Raw genomic sequence first — 24,114 nt, 5'->3', positions numbered from 1 at the left:
GTTTAAAATAGTGACTGATATTTTTTTGTTCACATTTTTCTCATGAAGGTGCTAACGATGACTTCTCATCTCGTTATATGTCAGAAATAAAGGATTACTATTTTTTTTAATGTTTGACAGAATTCAATCACACGAATTGTAAATTATCTGTTCTGATTTATCTATTACTTGTCTAAAGGAGATCAGCCCTGGGATTTCTTTGGAAGGAATGATGCTAAAGCTGAAACTCCAGTACTTTGGCCACCTCATGTGAAGAGTTGACTCATTGGAAAAGACTCTGTTGCTGGGAGGGATTGGGGGCAGGAGGAAAAGGGGACGACAGAGGATGAGATGGCTGGATAGCATCACTGACTCGATGGACGTGAGTTTCAGTGAACTCCGGGAATTGGTGATGGACAGGGAGGCCTGGTGTGCTGTGATTCATGGGGTCGCAAAGAGTCGGACACGATTGAGGAACTGAACTGAACTGAACTGAGTTTTGGCAGTGCATGTCTCTTAAGAAATTTGTCTCTATTATAAATTATCTAATTTTTCAAACTTTCACTTGCTCACAATATCCTTATATGATTTATTTTTTTATTGGTGTATAGTTGATTTACAATGCTGTTAGTTTCAGGTGCACAGCAAAGTGAATACATATACATATATCCACTCTTTTTCAGATTTTTTTCCCCACATAGGTTATTACAGAGTACTGAATAGAGTTCCTTGTGCTATACAGTAGATCCTTATTAGTTACCTCTTTTATGTATCATAGTGTATATATTTTAATCCCAATTTCCCAATTTTCTGTTTCCCCCTTTCCCTCCTGATAACCATCCCTGGTGGCTCAGGCAGTAAAGAGTCTGCCTGTAATGCAGGAGATGCAGGTTCGATCCCTGCACTGGGATGATCCCCTGGAGAAAGGAATGGCTACTCACTCAAGTATTCTTGCCTGAAGAATTCCATGGACAGAGGAACATGGTGGGCTATAGTCCATGGACTTGTGAAGAATCAGACACAACTGAATGACTAACAGGGCTTCCCTGGTGGCTCTGATGGTAAAGAATCTGCCTGCAATTCATTTATATTTAAGGTAGTTATTGATATGTATGTTCCTATTGCCATTTAATTGTTTTGAGTTTGTTTTCATAGGTCTTTTTTCTTCTTTTCTTTTTTTGTTCTCTTCTCTTGTGCTGTGATCTCTATCTTTAGTGTTGTGTTTGGTTGCTTTGCCTTTTTTTTGTCTGTATCTATTGCAGTTTTTTGGTTTATGGTTACTATGAGGTTTAAACATAGGAGTTTATATGTATGCAAGGTTGTTTTAAGTTGCTGGTCTATTAATTTAAAATGCAATTCCCATTTCCTGCATGTGTATTCACTTCACAATTGCTGGGTTTGATATCATATTTGTGTATGGATGATTTCCTACTTTTACTGTATGAACTTTACCAGTGAAATTTCCCATTTGTGATTTTCTTATTTCTAGCTGTGGCCTCTTTTTTTACCCCCTCATATAGAAATTCCTTTAGCATTTGATTCAAATCTGATTTAATGGTGCTGAATTCTCTTAACTTTTGCTTACTTGTAAAACTTGATTTCTCCATCGAATCTGAATGAGCTCCTTGTTGGGTAATCTTGGTTTTCGTTTTTTTCCTTTCATCATTTTAAGTATATCCTGCCATTCCCTTCTGGCCTGCAGAGTTTCTGCTGAAAATCAGCTCATAACCTATGGGAATTCCTTTATATGTTGTTACTTTTCCCTTGTTGCATTTAATATTTTTTCTTTATATTTAATTTTTGTGTCTCAGCATATTTCTCTTTGGGTTTATCCTCTAAGGGAATCTCTGTGCTTCCTGGACTTGGGTGACTATTTCCTTTAACATGTTAGGGAAATTTTTCTCTTCAAATATTTACTCTGTCCATTTCTCTTTTTCTTCTTCTTCTGGGACCCCTATAATTTGAATCTTGGTTCATTTAGTGTTGTCCTAATGGTCTCTTAAACTGCCCTCATTTATTTTCATTATTTTATCTTTATTCCATTCCATGACAGTGATTTCCATCATTCTGTCTTCCATTCTTCTGCCTCAGTTATCTTGCTATTGATTTCTTCTAGTGTATTTTTCATTTCAGTTATTGTATTGTTCACCTCTGTTTGTTCCTAAGTTCTTCTAAATCTTTGTTATACATTTCTTATATCTTCTTAATCCATGCATTTGTTCTTTTTTTCCAAGATCTTACATCATCTTTATTATTACTCTGAATTCTTTTTCAGGTAGATTGCCTATCTTTTCCTCATTTAGTTGTCCTTGCAGGTTTTTATCTTGTTCCCTCATCTGCAACATATTTCTCTGTGATCTCATTTTGCCTGAATTTCTGTGTGTGTGGTCTCCTTTCTGCAGGCTGCAGGACTGTAGTTCTTCTTGCTTTTGGTTTCTGCCCCCCTCACAGGTGAGGCTGATCTAGAGGCTTATGTCATTATCCCTTTGACTGGTGGTGTGGTGACCAGCACCTGCCCTGGATGTTGAAGGGGGCCTCCACCTTGCTCTGAGGTTGTCACTGCCTTGGCAGGGGTGGGCTCTAGTACCTCCCTGTTGGTATAGAGGCCCCCAGATCTGTTTCTTAGCTGTGTTTCTGATCTAAGTTTGGGTAAGGCAGAACCTGAGCCCTCCCATTGGGAGAGAAACCATTGAGTATTCCTCCACTGGAGCTGTTTACCTGTGAGTTGCTCTGATATGTCCCTTTCACCTATTGTTGGTCTGGTGACTCTCAGGTGTCGCTTTTTCCAGGCCACTGTCACAGATCCCTTGAGGTCAGGTCCAAGCACTGCCGTAGTTGTGCGCTGGACCTACCATGGGAACTATGGAGGAAGCTCATGCTCTGGCCTAGCCCCGACATGTACTTGCCCACAAAGCCCACAGCTGCAAAAGGCAAACCTGTCCCAGGGGCAGAGGGTCTTGTTGTCCTCTTGGATTTGGATCTTTTTGCAGGCATTGAATTTAGTAATCCATGAGTTGAGGTGTAACTCCGTGGTTTGTACAACCACGAGGAGAGATTTTGGCTCTTTTTGTTAGTCACATGGGCACTGGTCTCAGCTGTAGTTTCAGATCCACTTTTGTGTGTGTTCCGCCCACCAGGGTCTGTTCCAGAGGTTGCTGGAGCACATGAGCCCCTCCAGCAGGAAGGAGCAGAGATGCAATTGGAGTGAGCGGCCACCAAGGTGGTGGGGGAGGGCAGAGGCAGTGGTGGCACGGGCGTGTGAGTGGGGTCCATTGGAGCCCCCCTGAGTGCCCGTGGAGGCCGGGGCCAGTGCTTGAGGAGGGAGTGCTGGTGTGCAGTGCTGCGACAGTGGCCCCAGAGCACTGCACATCACTCAGCAGTGGTGCTTGTCTTCTGCGGTGGCCTGAGCTTCTCCAAGAGTATTCCTGGTTGTGGAGCTCCGCGTTGCCATCCCCTCAGACTGTTTCCTTACAGCCAACAGCAGTCTCCTTCCCGGACCTGCTCCTCACTGTGCCCTTGCGCACACTGACGGACAACCCATCTCAGGCTGGGGTGCGCAGGGCTGTGGCCTGGGCCATCTATGTGGGTTTCCTTCTGTCCTGCCTGCCAGTGACTGGGTGCTTCTCTCTCCCTCGAGCCCCCAAGCTTTCCTTCAGTCCCAGCTGATGGTCCTGCTGGTGAGGGGCTTCCCCAGATGCAAGGCCCTCTTCTAACTTTTGCTCTCCACCAGGGATGCAGCCCCATTCTGCTTCCTCTCTTCTTCCTTTTCCTTTCTTTTTTCTTTCATCCTATCTGATTACACAGGAATCTGTCTTGCCCCTCCCATATCTGAGGTCCTCTGCTAGAATTCAGCAGGTGCTCTGAGAGCACTTTTCCATTTGTAGATGTATTTTTGATGCATTGAAGGGAGAGACGAACTCCATGTCCTCCTACTCCTCTGCTATCTTGTTAGGGAGTCAAGACAGCTGAGAAGTAGGACAATGTGGAGTTCATCTATATATTTTTATTTCTGTAAGGTGAGTTAGTAATTTCCTTACTTTTATTTCTGATTTTAGTAACTTGAATCTTTACTCTTTCTTTCTTTCTTGTTCAGTCTAACTAATAGTATAATAATTTGATATTTCCAAAGAATCAACTTTGGTTTTATTAATTTTCTCCATTGTTTTTCTTTTCACCATCTCTTTATTAACATGCTAATTTTTATTATTTCTTCCTTCTGCTTATTTTGGGTTAAATTTGCTGTTTTATTGTTTCTTATGGTGGAAAGTTAGGTTATTAATTTAAAATATAAGTATTTATTGTTGTAAATTTCTTTTTAAGTACTGCTTTAGTACATCCACAAAATTTTGGCATGTTGTTTCTTTATTTTTACTTATCTCAAGATATTTCTAATTTCTTGTGTAATTTGTTCTTTACTTCATTGGGTTTTTAGGAGTGTTTTTTAAAATTTTCACATCATTGTGATTTTTCCCATTCCCTTCTGTTATTGGTTTATAATATATCTTTGTGGTCATAGATTATGAGTTGTATGATTTCAATTTTTAATCATTAATTGAGGTGGTTTATATGGCTTAACATATGGTTTTTCTGGAGAATATTTGATTTGCACTTGAGAAGAATGTATATTGTACTATTTTGGGGTGATGTATTCTGCAGCTGTCTGTTAGATGCTATTAAGTTTTTAATTTTTTCTTCAGTTTGCCTAGTTGATCTATCATTTTTTCTATGGAGGTATAATTGATAAAATTTTTATGTTTATATAACTTTTATATAAAACTTTATATTAATAATATATTTTATATATGAAACCAACATGATGTTTTCATATATGTATGCAGTGTGAAATGACTACCACAATTAATTAATGCATCCATAACTTCATATTGTTATCTTTTGTTTTTTTGCTGTGGTGAATACACTTAGATCTCTTCTCCTAGCAAGTTTCAAGTATACAATAGAGTATAAACTGTCACCACATTGTGACTTAGTTTCCCAGAACTTATTCATCTTATAACTCAACAAAGTACCCTTTGAACAACATTTTCCCACTTTATCCACCGATTAGCATTGGTAACCACCAATGCCATTCTCTGGTTCTATGAGTTTGACATTTTAGAGTCCACATAAAAGTAAAATTATACAATTTTTGTCTTTCATTTTCTGGCTTATTTCATGTAACATAATGTCCTCAAGGCTTATTCATGTTGTCACAAATGACAGGGTGTCCTTTCTTTCTATGGCTGAATATATACATATATATATAATTTTCTTTATTCATGAACAATTCACCTGATGAACATTTAGATTGTTTCCATATCTTGGCTATTGTGAATAATGCTACAGTGAACATGGGAATGCTGATATCATTTTGAAACCCTGATTTCAGTTCTTTTGGATATATGCCAAGTAGTGGGATTGCTGAATTGTATGATACTTCTATTTTTAATGTTTTAAGGAGCCTCTACACCATAATGGCTATACCATTTCACATTTCCATCAATACCAATAGAGTATAAGCATTACAATTTCCCCCACAACATCACTAAATTTATTATATTTTGTCTTTTTTATGAAAGCCATCGAAACATATTATAGTGATATCTCATTGCAGTTTTTTACTTTACTTATTTGGATGCCCCAGGTCTTAGTTGGGGTATATAGGACCTAGCTCCCTGACCAGGGATTGAACTCTGGCCCCTGCATTGGGAGTGCAGAGTCTTAGCCACTGGACCACCAGGGAAATCCCTCATTGCAGTTGTAATTTGCATTTTCATTTTCATGATGATTCATGGTGTTGAGCACCATTTTATGTACCTGTATATAAAAGGTGTATGTATGTCTTCTTTGAAAAAAATGAAACAAAGCAATGGACAAAGAATTAATCTCAAAAATATACAAGCAACTCCTGCAGCTCAATTCCAGAAAAATAAGCAACCCAATCAAAAAGCGGGCCAAAGAACTAAACAGACATTTGTCCAAAGAAGACATACAGATGGCTAACACACACATGAAAAGATGCTCAACATCACTCACTATCAGAGAAATGCAAATCAAAACCACAATGAGGTACCATTTTACGCCAGTCAGAATGACTGCTATACAAAAGTCTACAAGCAATAAATGCTGGAGAGGGTGTGCAGAAAAGGGAACCCTCTTATACTGTTGGTGGGAATGCAAACTAGTACAGCCACTATGGAGAACAGTGTGGAGATTCCTTAAAAAACTGGAAATAGACCTGCCATATGACCCAGAAATCCCACTGCTGGGCATACACACTGAGGAAACCCCAATGTTCATCGCGGCACTGTTTATAATAGCGAGGACATGGAAGCAACCTAGATGTCCATCAGCAGATGAATGGATAAAAAAGCTGTGGTACATATACACAATGGAGTATTACTCAGCCATTAAAAAGAATGCATTTGAGTCAGTTCTAATGTGGTGGATGAAACTGGAGCCTATTATACAGAGTGAAGTAAGCCAGAAAGAAAAACACCAATACAGTATACTAACGCGCATATATGGAATTTAGAAAAATGGTAATGATAACCCTGTATGTGAGACAGCAAAAAAGACAGATGTATAGAACAGTCTTTTGGACTCTGTGGAAGAGGGAGGGCAGGACGATATGGGAGAATGGCATTGAAACATGTAAATTATCATATGTGAAACGAATCACCAGTCCAGGTTCAATGCATGAGACAGGGAGCTCGGAGCTGGTGCACTGGGAGGACCCAGGGATGGGATGGGGAGGCAGGTGGGAGGGGGATTCAGGATGGGGAACACATGTACACCCATGGCGGATTCATGTCAATGTATGGCAAAACCAATACAATATTATAAAGTAAAAAATAAATAAATAAAACTGAAAAATTTTTTTTAAATTAAAAAAAGAAAAAAGTGTCTAAGCAAGTCCTTTGCTAATTTTAAAATCATATTATTATTTGCATTTTGAGTTGTATGAGTTCCTTAGATATTTTGAATGTATGAAAACTTGCCAAAAAACAAACAAATACACAAAAACCAACAAAAATAGATGGCTTGCAATATTTACTTTCACTTTATAGGTTCTTTTTACTCTGTTATTTGTTTCCTGTGCTGTGCAGAAGATTTTAGTTTGATATAATTCCACTTAAAAACTTTTTCTCTTGTGTCTTTTGGTTTTGGAGTCATATCCAATAAATCATTGCCAAGACCAATGTCAAAGGGCATTTTTCTGTTTTCTTCTAGGAGTTTCATGGATGGAAACCTTATGTTTGTCTATAGTACATTTTGAGTGGTTTTTTAAAAATATAGTATAAGAATTCAATTTTCTTCTTTTATATACATAGATAGCTAATTTTTTTTAACACCATTTATTAAAGAGACAATCCTTTTTTCATCGTCTATTCTTCATGCCCTGGTCATAGGTTAGCTAGTCATATATGTGTGAATGTATTTCTTGGCTCTCCATTAGTGTCTGTTTTTATGCCAATGCCATACTATTACAGCTTTGTAATATAGTTTGATACCAGGAGGTGGGATATCTTCCCCTTTGTTGCTCTTTATCAAATGTACTTTGGCTATTTGTGGTCTTTTGTGGATCCACGTAAAATTTATGATTGCTGTTTCTATTTCTGTGAGAAATATTATTAGAATTTTGGTAAGAATTGCATTGAATCTTCATATTGCCTTGATTAGTAATAGACATTTTAACAATATTAATTCTTCCAATCTGTGAGCATGTATATCTTTCCATTTATTTGCATCTTATTTAAATTTTTCACCAATATTTCATGCTTTTTACAGATCCTTCTTGAATAAATTTTTTTCTGAGTATTTTATTGTTGTTGATGCTATTGTAAACATTATATTCTTTTAAAAAATTTTTATTGGACTATAGTCGCTTTATAATGTTGTGTTAGTTTCTACCATATAGGAAAGTGAATCAACTATATACATATATGCAATCAAATATATACATATATATTCTCTCTTTTTGGGGTTTCCTCCCCAGTTAGGTCACCAAAGAGCATTGAATGGAGTTCCCTGTGCTATCCAGTAGGTTCTCATTAGCTATCTATTGAAATTGAGTCATTTGTAGAGACATGGATGGACCTAAAGACTGTCATAGAGAGTGAAATAAGTCAGAAAAACAAACTATTGCTTATATGTGGAATCTGAAAAAATTGATATAGACAATCTTATTTACAAAGCATAAATAGAGACACAGCATAGACAACAAATGTATAGATACCAAGGGGGAAAGAGGGAAGTGGGATGAATTGGGAGATGGGGATTGACAATATATATACTATTTGTACTCTGTAAATGTTACTTTTTAAATGTATTTTTCAAATAATTCATTGTTAGTGTGTAGAAATGCAACTGATTTTGTACATTAATGTTGTATTCTTCAACTTTACTGAACTTATTAGTTTAACAATTTCTTCATGGAGTCTAAGATTTTTATATAAGATCATGTCATCTGCAAAGATCGACAATCTTATTTCTTTCTAATTTGATTACCTTTTATTTATTTTTCCTGTCTATTTTCTCTGGCCAGAACTTCCAATACTATGTTGACTAGGAGTGGTGAGAATTGTCATCCTTGTCTTATTCCTTGTCTAAGAGGGAAAACTTTCAGCTTTTTACCATCAAATATGATGTTAGCTGGGCTTCCCATGCTAACAATGCAGGAGACCCCGGTTCAATTCCTGGGTCAGGAAGATCCCCTGGGGAAAGGGTAGGCTACCCACTCCAGTATTCTTGGGCTTCCCTGGTGGCTCAGATGGTAAAGAACCTGCCTGTAATGCAGGAGACCTGGGTTCCATCCCTGAGTTGGGAAGATCCCCTGGAGCAGGGCATAGCAACCCACTCCAGATTCTTGCCTGGAGAGTCCATGGATAGAAGAAGCTAGAAGGCTACTGTCCATGGAGTCAGACACAACTGAGCAACTAAGCACAGGACACCACATGATGTTAGCTATGAAATTATCATATATGACTTTTATTATGTTGAAGTACATGTTTACTATACCTAATTTCTTTATAGTAACTATCAGGAATAGATGTTGAATTTTGTCAAATGCTTTTTAATGGATCTATTGAGATGATCCTATAATTTTTATCTTTCATTTTTTAATGTGGTATATTACATTTATTGATTTGTGTATGTTGGACTATCCATGCATCCTAGATATAAATCTCACTTGGTCATGGTGTATAACAATTTCAATGTGCTTTCAGTTCAATTTGCTAGCATTTTTTTTAGGATTTTGTATCTATATTTATTGGAGATACTGGTCAGTCATTTTTTTTCTTGTAGTGTCCTTATCTGGCTTTCTCATAAGGATAATCTTGGCCTCACAAGATGAATGTAGAAATCTTCCCCCTCTTCTTTATTTTTAGGTAGAGTTTGAGAAGATTTGGAATTGATCATTCTCTAAATGATGAGATTCACTCATAAAATCATCTACCTTGTTCTTTTTTAGGAGGTTTTTGATTATCAATTTAATATCATTACTCATCATTGTTCTGTTCATACTTTCTATTTTTCTTTCATGATTCTGTCTTGATAGGCTATATGTTCCTGGGAAGTTATTAATCTCTTCCAGGCTATACAGCATGTGACATGTAATTGTTCATATTGGTCTCATATTACTTTATATTTCTGTGGCATTAATTGTAAAATCTTTTTCATTTATGATTTTACTTGAGTCCTCTCTTCCTAATTAGTCTAGCTAAAGGCTTCTTAAATATTTCATCTTTTCAAAAAATCAACTACTAAGTTTGTTGATTTTTTATTGTCTTTCTAATATTTATTTAAAAAAAAATTCTGCTCTAATCTTGAGAAACGCTGGACTGGAAGAAGCACAAGCTGGAATCAAGATTGCCGGAAGAAATATCAATAACCTCAGATATGCAGATGACACCACCATTATGGCAGAAAGTGAAGAGGAACTAAAGAGCCTCTTGATGAAAGCGAAAGTGGAGAGTGAAAAAGTTGGCTTAAAGCTCAACATTCAGAAAACGAAGATCATGGCATCCGGTCCCATCACTTCATGGGAAATAGATGGGGAAACAGTGGAAACAGTGTCAGACTTTATTTTTTTGGGCTCCAAAATCACTGCAGATGGTGACTGCAGCCATGAAATTAAAAGACGCTTACTCCTTGGAAGGAAAGTTATGACCAACCTAGATAGCATACTCAAAAGCAGAAACATTACTTTGCCAACAAAGGTCCGTCTAGTCAAGGCTATGGTTTTTCCTGGGGTCATGTATGGATGTGAGAGTTGGACTGTGAAGAAGGCTGAGCACCGAAGAATTGATGCTTTTGAACTGTGGTGTTGGAGAAGACTCTTGAGAGTCCCTTGGACTGCAAGGAGATCCAACCAGTCCATTCTGAAGGAGATCAGCCCTGGCATTTCTTTGGAAGGAATGATGCTAAAGCTGAAACTCCAGTACTTTGGCCACCTCATGCGAAGAGTTGACTCATTGGAAAAGACTCTAATGTTGGGAGGGATTGGGGGCAGGAGGAGAAGGGGATGTCAGAGGAAGAGATGGCTGGATGGCATCACTGACTCAATGGATGTGAGTCTGAGTGAACTCCGGGAGTTGGTGATGGACAGGAAGGCCTGGCGTGCTGCGATTCATGGGGTCACAAAGAGTCGGACACGATTGAGCGACTGAACTGAACTGAATCTTTATTACTTCCTTTCTTCTGCTAACTTTGGGCTTAGGTATTCTTCCTGTTCTATTTATCTGAAGAATGCATTTAGGTTGCTTATTTATATATTTATTTTTATTGATATAATTTTTATTTGCTAGAACTGATTCTGCTTTACCCCATAAATTTTAATGTTTCCTTTTTTTCTTTTGGTCTCAAGATATTTTAAATTTCCCTTTTTATATCCTCTTTAATCATCTGGTTGTTCAGCAGTGTGTATTTAATTTCCACATATTTGTGAATTTTTAAGATTTTCTCTGGTTATTGACTTCTAATTTCATGCCATTGTAGCTTGAAAAGAAGCTTGTTATGATCTTAATCTTAAATTTGTTAAGACTTCCTTTATTGCACAACATATGATCTATCCTAGAGAATGTTCCATGGGCATTTAAGAAGAATGCATATTTTGGTGCACTTGGATGAATTATGCTGTGTGTTTGGCTTATCGTGTGTTCAAGTATGGGCTTCCCCCGTGATACAGCAGTAAAGAATCTGTCTGCAATGCAGGAGATGCAGGAGATGTAGGAGATGTAGGATTGATCACTGAGTTGAGGAGGTTCCCTAGAAGAGGGCATGGCAACCCACTCCAGTATTCTTGGCTGGAAAGTCCCATGGACAGAGGAGCCTGGCAGGCTACAGTCCATAGGGTCGCAAAGAGTTGAACACAACTGAAGCAACTGAGCACACAGGCACCTGTTCAATGTCTTATTCCTCATTTTCTGTACACATGACCTATTTACTGTTGAAAATGGGATATTAAGCCCCCCTTTCTATTATTGTAATGCTATCTATTTTTCTGTTAATATTTGTTTAAATATTTAGGTGTTCCAAAGTTAGGTGCATATATAGTTACAATTATTATATCCTCCCACCCCTTTATTGTTATATAGTGACCTTTGTCTCTGAGCAATTTTGACTAAATGTCTTTTTTATCTGATACAAGTAGAGCCACTCCTCCTCTCTTTTGTTTACTATTTGATGGAATTTCTTTTCCATCCTTTTATGTTCAGCTTATGTGTGTCCTTAGAGTGAGTTTTTTACAGACAATGTATTATTGGATTAAATAAATTAATTTAGCCACTCTGTCTTTTGATTGGAGAATTCAAACTATTTGCATTTAAATTATTTATTCATAGGTGAGAACTTAGTCTTGCCATTTTGTTGTTTTCTGTTCTGCAGTTCCTTTTTTCCTTTCTCTTGTTCCTTTCTTTCTCATTATGTCTTCCTTTGGGGCTTGGTGTTTGTTTTTGTGTGTGTGTGTTTCCATTTTTTTTTTTTTTTTTGCTTGTTTGTTTGTGTGTGATGATGTGCTTTTACTTATTTCTGTGTATCTACTAGCTTTTCCTTGTAGTTACCACAAGGCTTATATAAAACTTCTTACAATTATAACAATCTATTTTAAGCTGATAACATCTTACTTTCAATTGCATACAAATTGTGTGTACAAAGTATTTTATATTTTTAGTTCTTCCATTTTATGTTGTTGAAGTCACAGTTTGCATCTTTTAAAACTGTGCATCCATTAACAAATTTTTGTAGTTATAGTTATTTTTTATACTATTGTCTTTTAACTTTTATACTGGAATTAAAATTGATTGATGCTCTCACTTTACAGTATTAGAGTATTCAGAATTTGACCATATATTTACATTTACCAGTCAGTTTTATATTTTCAGATGTATTTACATTGTTTCTTAGTGTCTGTTCATTTTCATTTTTCTTAGTGTCTTTGAAGATCTCTCTTCAGGCAAGTCTAGAGGTGATAAACTCAGCTTTTTTTGTTGTTGTTAAGAATTAAATTCATCTACTTTTCATTTCTGAAAGAAAGTTTTGCTGACTGTAGCATTCTTGGTTGCCAGTGATTTTCTTTAAGCAATGTGAATATGTCACCCCACTCTCTCCTAGGGTTACTGCTGGGAAAGGAGTTTATCACCGTATGGGGTTCCCTTATAGATAATAAAGCACTTTAGTTTTGTTGCTTTCAAACTTTTCTCTTTGTTTTTTTATTTTTAGCTATTTGGTTTTAATATATATCAGACTCATCTACTTTGAGTTCATTTTTCTTTGGTTCCTTTGAATTTCACAAAACTTCATGTCCATATCTATTCCAGACTTTGGAAGTATTCAGCTATAATTTCTTTAATCTTTCTATGTATTCCTCTCTTTTCCTTGGGGATTTTGATGAGGCAAATATTTGTTTGCTTGTTGATGTCTCATAATTCATGTAGGCTTTCTTCACTCTTTTTTTTTTTTGGTTCTTTTTGCATTTGTTATTGGGTAATTCCAAATGATCTGTCTTTGACTTTGCTAGTTTGTTTTGTTTAACCAAGACTTCTGCTGAAGCTCTCTGTTAACTTTTTTCAGTTCTATCATTGTATTCTTTACTCCACAATTGTGTGATTTTTATTTGTTTATTAAACTTATCATCTACTTCATACATTTATTTTGATGTCTTGAGTTTTCTATTTGTGACATCTTGTAACTTACCGAGCACTTTTTTTTTTCTTTTGTTTGAAATTTATTAATTTTAATTGGAGGCTAATTACATTACAACATTGTAGTGGTTTTGCCATACACTGACATGAATCAGCCACGGATGTACATGTGTTCCCCATCCTGAACCCTACTCCCATCTCTCTCCCCATCCCATCCCTCTGGGTCATCACAGTGCACCAGCCTTGAGCACTCTGTCTCATGCATAGAACCTGGACTGGCAATCTGTTTCACATATGATAATACACATGTTTCAATGCTATTCTCTCAAATAATCCCACCCTCACCTTCTCCCACAGAGTCCAAAAGACTGTTCTATACATCTGTGTCTCTTTTGCTATCTCGCATATAGGGTTATTGTTACCATCTTTCTAAATTCCATATATATGCATTAGTATACTGTATTTTGGAGAAGGCAATGGCACCCCACTCCAGTACTCTTGCCTGGAAAATCTCACGGATGGAGGAGCCTGGTAGGCTGCAGTCCATGGGGTCGCGAAGAGTCGGACACGACTGAGCAACTTCACTTTCACGCATTGGAGGAGGAAATGGCAACCCACTCCAGTGTTCTTGCCTGGACAATCCCAGGGATGGCGGGGCCTGGTGGGCTGCCGTCTATGGGGTCGCACAGAGTCGGAAACGACTGAAGTGACTTAGCAGCAGCATACTGTATTTGTATTTTTCTTTCTGGCTTATTTTGCTCTGTATACTAGGCTCCAGTTTCTTCCACCTCATTAGAACTGATTCAAATGCATTCTTTTTAATAGCTGAGTAATAGTCCATTGTGTATATGTACCACAGCTTTCTTATCCATTCGTCTGCTGATAGACATCTAGGTTGCTTCCATATCCTCGCTATTATAAACAGTGCTGCGATGAACATTGGGGTACATGTGTCTCTTTCAATTCTGGTTTCCTCGGTGTGTATGCTCAGCAGTGGGATTGCTGGGTCATAGGCCAGTTCTATTTCCAGTTTGTTAAGGAATCTCCACACTGTTCTCCATAGTGGCTGTACTAGTTTGCATTCCCACCAACAGTGTAAGAGGGTTCCCTTTTCTCCACACCCTCTCCAGCATTTATTGTTTGTAGACTTTTGGATAGCAGTCATTCTGACCAACCTCATTGTGGTTTTGATTTGCATTTCTCTGATAGTGAGTGATGTTGAGCATCTTTTCATGTGTTTGTTAGCCACCTGTATGTCTTCTTTGGAGAAATGTCTGTTTAGTTCTTTGGCCCACTTTTTGATTGGGCTGTTTATTTTTCTGCAGGAGTTGCTTGTATATTTTTGAGATTAATTCTTTGTCAGTTGCTTCATTTGCTATTATTTTCTCCCATTCTAAAGACTGTCTTTTCACCTTGCTTGTAGTTTTCTCCACTGTGCAAAAGCTTTTATTCAGTGCAATCCGTATCAAGCTACCAATAGTATTTTTCACATAACCAGAACAAATAATTTCACAATTTATATGGAAATACAAAAAACCTCGAATACCCAAAGCAATCTTGAGAAAGAAGAATGGAACTGGAAGAATCAACCTGCCTGACTTCAGGCTATACTACAAAGTTACAGTCATCAAGACAGTATGGTACTGGAACAAAGACAGAAATATAGATCAATGGAACAAAATAGAAAGCCCAGAGATAAATCCACGCACCTATGGACACCTCAGAGAAGGCAATGGCAACCTACTTCAGTAATCCTGCCTGGAATATCCCATGGACGGAGGAGCCTGGTAGGCTGCAGTCCATGGGGTCGCTAAGAGTTGGGGACGACTGAGCGACTTCACTTTCGCTTTTCACTTTCATGCACTGGAGAAGGAAATGGCAACCCACTCCAGTATTTTTGCCTGGAGAATCCCAGGGACGAGGGGAGCCTGGTGGGCTGCCGTCTATAGGGTGGCACAGAGTCAGACATGACTGATGCGACTTAGCAGCAACATGGAAACCTTATCTTTGACAAAGGAAGCAAGAATATACAATGGAGAAAAGACAATATCTTTAACAAGTGGTGCTGGGAAAACTGGTCAACCACTTGCAAAAGAATGAAACCAGAACACTTTCTAACACCATACACACACACACACACACACACACAAACTCAAAATGGATTAAAGATCTAAACTTAAGACCAGAAAATATAAAACTCCTAGAGGAAAACAGGCAAACACTCTCCAACATAAATCACAGCCGGATCCTCTATGACCCACCTCCCAGAGTAATGGAAATAAAAGCAAAAATAAACAAATGGGACCTAATTAAACTTAAAAGCTTTTGCACAACGAAGGAAACTTACTGAGCATTTAAAGATGATTATTTTGAATTCTTTGTCAGGCAACTCATAAACATCTAATTCTTTGGCATCTGTTACTGGAACTTTATTGGTTACCAGAGCTTTATTAGTTTCCTTGTTTGAGTCTTTATTGTTTGTGTAGCCTGTGTGTGCATTTGAAGGAGAAAACACTTTTCTCATTTTTTTTTTTTTTTTCCAGAGTGTTTATGGCTGGGGAAGGCCTTCTGTAGATTCCTTGAATTTATGAGATTATCCAGGGACTTTCAGGTAAATTGGGTTAGAGACAGGGTTATTGCCAAGTCTATGATGGTGTTTGTAAATAGTTGATGTGTCTTTTACCAGGTGCTCTGACAGGCATAGATCCTGTCTGACGCTTGGAAGATAGGATTACCTCTATGACCTTTTTTATTAGGTCTGGAACTGGGAAAGTGGTCCACAGTTGGATCCAGAGATGATGAGTCTGTAACCTATTTGGACATGAGTGGTTCCCACCAGGTCCTTTGAAGGGCCATGCAACTGGGTCAGTCCCTGCATGAGCAGGATTGGCACTGGACCCTGCCTGAGAGAAACTGGAACTGCGTCCGAGGACTACTTCATCATCCACATCTAGGACTGAGGTTTGTATGCCTGATCTTGGAGGCATGAATGAAGCGTCTCTTACCAAGTCCCTGGGAAGGTAGGACTATTCCCTGACCTGATAAGAATAGGAGTCAAGTTTCAGGGCCATTTCAAACCATAGTGGGCTTACTTCTGAGGTCATGGATTAGTTTTCTGGTGAATCTCTGCATGCACAGGATTGCTTGTGGACTGTGGCAGGGAGGGGCTTGAGCTGATTAACAAAGTTGTTTCAAGAATTGCTGTGGACCAAGGTTGGTTGGCCTGCCTCCAAGGGGCACTAACTGGCATGTCTTCTGGTCGGTCACTGGGCAAGTTGGACTACTTGGAGAATGTGATCTGGTTCTGAGCCAGGGCTGTTTCTGGATCTGCTGACTAAAGTTCACTTACTTCCCTTCAATGACACTGACAGATGTATCTTCCAGTGGGTCCCTGAGCAGGTAGGACTGATCAGGGGCAGTGGCTGGGGGGAGAGCTGGAGTGAATTATAGGGCTGTTTCCACCTCTCCAAAAGTATAGATGGGTAGGTTTCCAGTTTATTCCTTGGTATAGCAGGACATCTCACTGACTGCAGCTAGAAGGGACTGGAGCTGAATTATAGGACTACTTCAGTATCTGTGGGGACAATCATGGGCATGTCCCCTGCCAGACCCCTAGGTTGTCAGTACTGCTGATTATGGTTGACAGGGCCTAGAGCTGGGTCATGTGTCATTTCAGGGTCCACAGATAGGACCAAGGTCTGTGGACTTATTACCTGAGGCAAAGGCAACTGTGACTCTTCCTGTGCTGCTGTGCTAAGTCACTTCAGTCATGTCTGACTCTCTGATACCCCATGGACTGTAGCCTGCCAGGCTCCTCTGTGCATGGAATTCTCCAGGCAAAAATACTGGAGTGGGTTTCCATTTCCTACTCCAGGGGGCTCTTCTTGAATCCTCTAATATTTGGTTATTGTAGGAGGACCAAAGCAAAATGAGGCTATAGCTGAGCTGACTGAGGAATGGAGATGTTCTGGGCTCTGTAGCTGGGTCCATAGTTGGCAATTCAGCCTCCTGATTGAGCATAGGCTTACTTTCTCAAAATGACCCTCCTTATTCGTGAGCCACAGTGGTGGTTAACAATATCCAACCCTGGTCCCAAAGCGCACTAAGAGGCATTTTTGCCTGTGAATAGCTGCTGAGTTACTGTTCCTGAGTGATGATACAAGCAGGGGACTTCCTATTCTGCCGTCTTGCTGGCATTCGTCTATCTATTGAAAATCATTGAAAATTGGGTTTTGAGATCTCTAACTTTAATAGTTGAATCATCTATTTTTACTTTTAATTCTAGGAGGTTTTGCTCTGCGTATTTTTGCTTTTTGTTTACTATATTCAATATATGTTAACAGTTATGTCATGCATTGCTTGTTTTAAAACAATCTTTGTTTTTAACAATCAGTTCAGTTCAGTCACTCAGTCGTGTCCGATTCTTTGCGATCCCATGGACCGCAGCACGCCAGGCCTCCCTGTCCATCACCAACTCCCAGAGTCCACCCAAACCCACGTCCATATAATTTTTGTTAAAGTCTCTTTTGTCTGAGCTGCTCCAGGTTTATTTTAGCTACAGTTTTTTTTTTTTTTTTACAATATATCTTTTTATTATCCTTTACTTTCAATTTATTTGTGCTTTGAATCTAATGTGTACATATCATACATAGCATATAGTTGACCATGCTTTTTCCTGCAATTTGGAAACCTCTGCCTTTTGATTGAAATGTTTATTCCTTTAATATTTAATATAATAACTTATAATCATTTATATGGTAGGATTTATGACAGCTGATTTGCTATTAATTTTCTATATGGCTTATGTAGTTTTCCTTTGTATTTCTCCTTTTTTATTAAATAAATATTTTCCAGTATATCACTTAAATGTCATTATATATTCATATATATGGGCTTCCAAGTGGTGCCAGTGGTAAAGAACCTTTGTGCCAATGCAGAAGACATAGAGATGCAAGTTAGATCCCAGGGTCAGGAAGATTCCCCTGGAAGAGTGCATGGCAACTCACTTCAGTATTTTTGCCTGGAGAATCCCAAGACAGAGGAGGCTGGTGGGCTACAGTCCATAGGGTCACAAAGAGTTGGACATGACTGAAGTGACTTAGCATGCACATTCATATATATATATAAGTAGAAGTTGTTCTAGTAATTACAATTATTAGCATCAATATAGCTTCATTTCCTTCCTTTTGTTTTGTGTTATTATTGTCTATAAGTTACAAATATTATTATATAAATTACAAGACCATCAGCATAAATTTATAATTGAAATTATTGTTTTTAATCAAATAGAAGCATTATAAATAAATGTTATAAATGTAAATGTTATAAAACAAAAATGTTATAAATAAAACACCTTTAGGAGATCAAATCAAGATGGTGGAGTAGAAGGACATGCGCTCATCTCCTCCTGTTAAAGCACTGAAATCAAAACTAGCTGTTGAACAACCATCAACAGGAGGACACTAGAACCCACCAAAAAAACAATACCCCATGTCCAAAGACAAAGGAGAAGCCACAACAACACAGTAGGATTGGCACAATCAAAATAAAATAAAATCTCATACCCACCAGGTGGGTGACCCACAAATTGGAGAACAATAATACCTAAGAAGTTATTTCACTGTTATGAAGGTTCTGAGCCATCTGTCAGGCTTCCCAGCCTGGGGATCCAGCAAAGTGACTAAGAATCCTTAGGGAATCTGACTTAGAAAGCCAGTGGGATATGTTTGCAGGACTTCCACAGGACTGGGGGAAACATAGAGGGTACACAACAAAATCTTGTGTGTACCAGGACACAGGGGAAAGGAGCAGTGACCCGACAATATACAGAACCAGACACCAGCTAGTTGGAGGGTCTCCTGTGGAGGTGGGGGTCAGCAGTGACTTGCTGTGGGGACAATGGCATTGGCAGCAGCAGTCCTGGGAGGTGCCCCTTGGCAAGTGAGCCCTCTTGGAGGTCACCATGAACCCTACTATAGAGCCTATAGATTCCAGGGCTGGGTCTCCTCAGGCCAAACAACTAACTAGGAGGGAGCACAGCCCCACCCATCAGCAGATTAAAGTGTTACTGAGCATGGCCCTGCCCACCTGAGCAAGGTCCAGTTTTTCCCCACTGCCAGTCCCTCCCATCAGCTTCATCCACCAGAGGGCAGACAGAAGAAGCAAGAAGAGCTACAACCCTGCAGCCTCCAGAACAAAACCCACAGCCACAGAATGTTAACCGAAATAAAAAGGCAGAGGATTACTCCCAGATGAAAGAACAAAACCCCAGGAAAACAATGAAATGGAGTGGAGATAGGCAACCTTCCAGAGAAAGAATTCAAAATAACGATAGTGCAGATGATCCAGGATCTTGGAAACAGAATGGAGAAGATGCTAGAAATGTTTACCAAAGACCTAGAAGAACTAAAGCACAAACAGAGATGAATAATTCACTAAAAGGAATAAATAGAATAACTGAGGCAGGAGAATCGATGAGTGACCTGGAAGAAAGAATGGTGGAAATCACTGCTACAAACTAGAATACAGAAAAAATAATGAAAAAAAAAAAAAATTAAGACAGCCTAAGAGACCTCTGGGACAACATTAAACACATCAGCATTCGTATTTTTTTTTTTTCAGCATTCATATTATATGGGTCCCAGAAGGAGAAGAGAGAGAGGACCCAAGAAAACATTTGAAGAGATAATAGCTGAAAACTTCCCTAACATGGGAAAAGAAATAGTCAAGTCCAAAAAGCCCAGAGAGTCCCAGGCAGGATAAGCCCAAGGAGGAACACAAGACACATAGTAATCAAAGTGACAAAAATTAAAGACAAAGATAAAATACTAAAAAGAATAAGGGGAAAATGATAAATAATATACAAGGGAACTCCCATAAAATTATCAGCTGATTTCTCAACAGAAAATCTATAAGCCAGAAGGGAATAGCATGATATATCTAAAGCAATGAAAGGGAAGATTCTACAACCAAAAATACTCTACCCAGAAAGACTCTCATTCAGATTTGATGGAGAAATCAAAAGCTTTCCAAACAAGCAGAAATTAAGAGAATTCAGCACCACCAAACCAGCTTTATATCAAATGCTAAAGGAACTTCTTTAGGCACAAAACACAAGAGAAGGAAGATACCTATAAGGAATAAACCCAAAATGATTAAGAAAATGGTAATAAAAGAGAGGGTGGCATGATTGGAGGGAGTAGCAGTGAAACATTTACATTACCATATGTAAAATAGATATCCAGCGGGAATTTGCTGTATGATGCAGGGAACCCAAATCTGGTGCTGTGACAACCTAGAGGGTTCTGAAGGGGTGGAAGGTGGGAGAGAGGTTCAAAGGGAGGAGATGTATACCTATGGCTGATTCATATTGATGTATGGCAGAAACACAATATTGTAAAATAATTATCCTCCAATTAAAAATAAATAAATTTAAAAAATTAAAATGGTATTAAGATCATACATATCTGCCGGGAGCCGGCATATTACATACTGAGTGCATGTTGCATATTGAGTGCAGCACTTTCCACAGCATCATCTTTCAGGATCTGGAATAGCTCAACTGGAATTCTATCACTGCCAGGAGCCAGCGTGAGGAGCTCCACCCATGACAAAGGTCATGAGGAAGGAGGCTTGGCATACGCAAAGGCGGGATCGAGCCTCAGGAGTCCCCCTGGAAATTCTCGAGCATCTCTGCCTACTTTCTGCTTTGTGCTTTCACCTACACCTCTGACTTTACGGGGGGCTGTTCCCCACTACCTCTCTCTGAAAAAAGAGTTAGCTTACAGCTCCAGTTAATAATTCCTGGGTGTGAGTGTTTCAACCTACAAATTCCTTTGGAAGTCCTCTAGCCTGCCTGAATAGGTTTTTTGGGCCACATGTGATTGCTCAGAGCCTCCCAACTGTGAGAGGCATGAGATGTTCTAAATTATCTAAACACAGATTCCTTTGAGCAGTTAAAAGATTGATTAGAAATTGTATTGGTGAAGGGATTTTCACTTGTTGGGCCAATGTTTGCTGCTAAGTCTCCATATCCCTTACCTGCTGTGTCCCTGGCAGTGTATTGATTAATATAATTGGTGTAAATAGTAGCTTTAATGTTTGTAACCTTGGACCCTTGAGTTAATTCTTTTTCTTGTTATAGCCCACCATACCTTTGCCCTGTAGGAATGCAACTTTATCTAATGCTTTTGGAGGGTGGCGCCTGACTAATCACCTTTAGAGAAAAATAAGTTTTCTGAAGAAAGGGTCTTAAAATGTTAACAGGCCTCTGGGCCAGAAGATGATGCAAATCACCTAAACTTTTGCATATGATAAGTTTGCAGTAAGAAAGCCTGGCTTACTGCATGACTCTACCCCTTCCCCCATTATCCTCTATGCATAACTTAAGGTATAAAAACTACTTTGGAAAATAAAGTGCGGGCCTTGTTCACCGAAACTTGGTCTCCCCATGTCGTTCTTTCTCTCACCTTCTGGCTGAATTATTCAGCCTCTTTTCTCCACTGAATTTCCTCACTGAGCTATCCTTATTTCAGCCTCTTTTCTTCACTGAATTTTCCTACTGAGCTATCCTTATTCTATTACTCTTTATATCCTTAATTAACGTTTAATTAAGCAGTTGTTTCCTGATCCTCGCCGACGCCGTCCCCGCTTCGAATTCCCTGGATCCACCGGGGCTGGACCCCAGCACATATCAATAATTACTTTAAATGTAAATGGATTAAATCCACCAACTGAAAAACATAGACTGGCTGCGTAGATGAAAACATGTGCATTCATACTCTTTCACTTATCACTGTACTTAACCCCTCAAATTGTGTGTAATTATTTTATATGGTTAGGTTAATCATGTTTTCATTATTGCTTGCAATTGTAATTATCTTTTATTTTTTTGTCTGGCTATTAATTGTGAAAACTGATAAACATCTTTTATATTGTGATTATGTAGCTAGTATTCATTTTAATTCCGTTGTATCAAGATTGTCAACAGAAAATAATAGAAGTCTGATACAGACTTCTATATAGAGTAAAACTACCATTTAATAGAAAAACTTGTAATCTTTTTAAAATCCAGATGCACATTAGAATTACCCTGCAAGTTTTTGAAAAATATAAATGCCCAGGTATTGTTTTTTCCTCCAAAACTCCAGATGTGATTCTAAAGAGCAGCCATGTTTAAAAACAACTGGACTATATGATGATCTTTTACTTTTATTTAGTTTGTTTCACTTTTTATATTTAGCACTCCCATTTCATTTAGACTATGTTTTACAATTTGTCCATCTCCTTTTTTGTTGCTCTTTCTCAAGCCTTTATCAAGTGTAGTAGAAAAACTTTTATATATATATATAGTATAAATAATATATATACATTCTAAAACTTATGAATTTTGGCTTACCTAAAAAATTTATGACAGTTTGGTTCCACTTGTTTGACTAAGTATGAACAGAATGCTACATATCTAATTTATATTCACTCAAAATTTTGATATAGTTCCATTTATTCTGACATCTAGTATTACTGCTAAAAGTCTAGAAAATTTGGGGGTGGTCCTAAGATGATGGAGGAATAGGATGGGGAGACCACTTGCTCCCCCACGAATTCATTGAAAGATCATTTGAACACTGAGCAAATACCACAAAACAACTTCTGAACACTGGCAGAGAAAACCAGGTACCCAGAAAGGCAACCCATTGTTTTCAGAAGGAGGTAGGACGAAAGATAAAAAGAGAGACAAGAGTTAGGGATGAAGACCTGTCTCAGGGAGGGAGTCATAAAATAGGAGAAGTTTCCAAACATCAGGAAACCCTCTCACCAGTGGGTCTGTGGGGAGTTTTGGAATCTCAGAGGGCAACATAACCGGGAGGAAAAAATAAATAAAACCCACAGATTACATGCCTAATTGCAACTCCCAGCAAAGAAGTAGCCCAGACGCTTGTGTCTGCCACCAGCAAGAGGGAGCTGAACAGGGAGGCGCAGCCTGCATTGCTTGGGGTAGGGACTGGGCCTGAATGCCCTGAGGACAATCTGAGGGAGCTAATGTGAGATAGCAATCCAAACTGTGGGATAGCCAGAGAGAGAGGAAAATAAAGGGGGGAGAGAGAGAGAGAGAGAGAGAGAGAGAGAGAGAGAGAGAGAGAGAACTTTCCCATGAAAAGCTCTAACCTAAGGCACTGCCAGGCCCACTCACAGAGCAAAGGACTGAGCGATCACCAGAGGAGAGCTAGCCGGCTGTGGACTGGCCCATCCCCTGCTGGAGGCAGGGAGGCAGGTGGGCGACATCCAGAGCAGGAAGGCGAGGGGCAATCTCAGCCTCAGAGACGGCATCCCCTACCAAACTGCGAGCCTGCTCCCAGTTGCTAACCAAGTTTTCCTGGGATCCTGGATGGTTGACATCTACCAGGAGGGTCGCAGCCAAAGATCAGCTCCCCAGAGGAGGCACACAGCACACCTGAGATGGCGTGCCCACTGCGCACCCAGGAAACTGAGTGGCTGGGATGGGGGAGGAGATAAGACGCACCCCGCCCCGCACCCCCCCCCCCCAACAAACTGGGGAGAGTGTGCTCACCAAGCACCTGGTTGCCTGAGCTGCTTGGACCTGGGAAGGCACAAAACGGAGGCCCAACCAAGTCTGTGCCTTTGTGGAGTACCTGAGAACCTGAACCTGAGTGGCATAGACCTGGGAAGTGCGTGTAAACCAGGGCCTGCCTTAGACAGTTCCCCAGCAGAGCAACCTGGAACCTGAGCAGTGCAGACTGGGAAATCACACATGCCACGAGCAGGGGAAAACCCAGTGTGGCCCAGACACTGAAAGAAATCCCCAAACAAGTCAGTGATATTTGTTTGCAGTGTTCCTCCCTCCCTGCAGCACAACTGAACAAGTGAGCCTAAATAAATGACCACCTTCGCCCCCTTGTGTCAGGGCAAAAGTTAGATACTGAAGAGACATGCAAACAGAGGAAGCCAAAATAAACAAAGAAGGAATGGCTTTGGA

General features: G+C 39.2%; 1 long non-coding RNA gene across 4 annotated transcripts in view; it reads right to left on the bottom strand.

The window, feature by feature from the left end:
• Window positions 1–24,114, bottom strand: part of LOC109575289 (uncharacterized) — a 152,921-nt gene that overhangs the window by 70,102 nt on the left and 58,705 nt on the right. The window lies entirely within an intron of this gene.

Source organism: Bos indicus, chromosome 21 (genome assembly GCF_029378745.1).
Source record: "Bos indicus isolate NIAB-ARS_2022 breed Sahiwal x Tharparkar chromosome 21, NIAB-ARS_B.indTharparkar_mat_pri_1.0, whole genome shotgun sequence".
NCBI classification, from domain to species: Eukaryota; Metazoa; Chordata; class Mammalia; order Artiodactyla; family Bovidae; genus Bos; species Bos indicus.
Note: the sequence above shows the minus strand (reverse complement) of the source record. Positions and strands in the feature narration are given on the sequence as shown.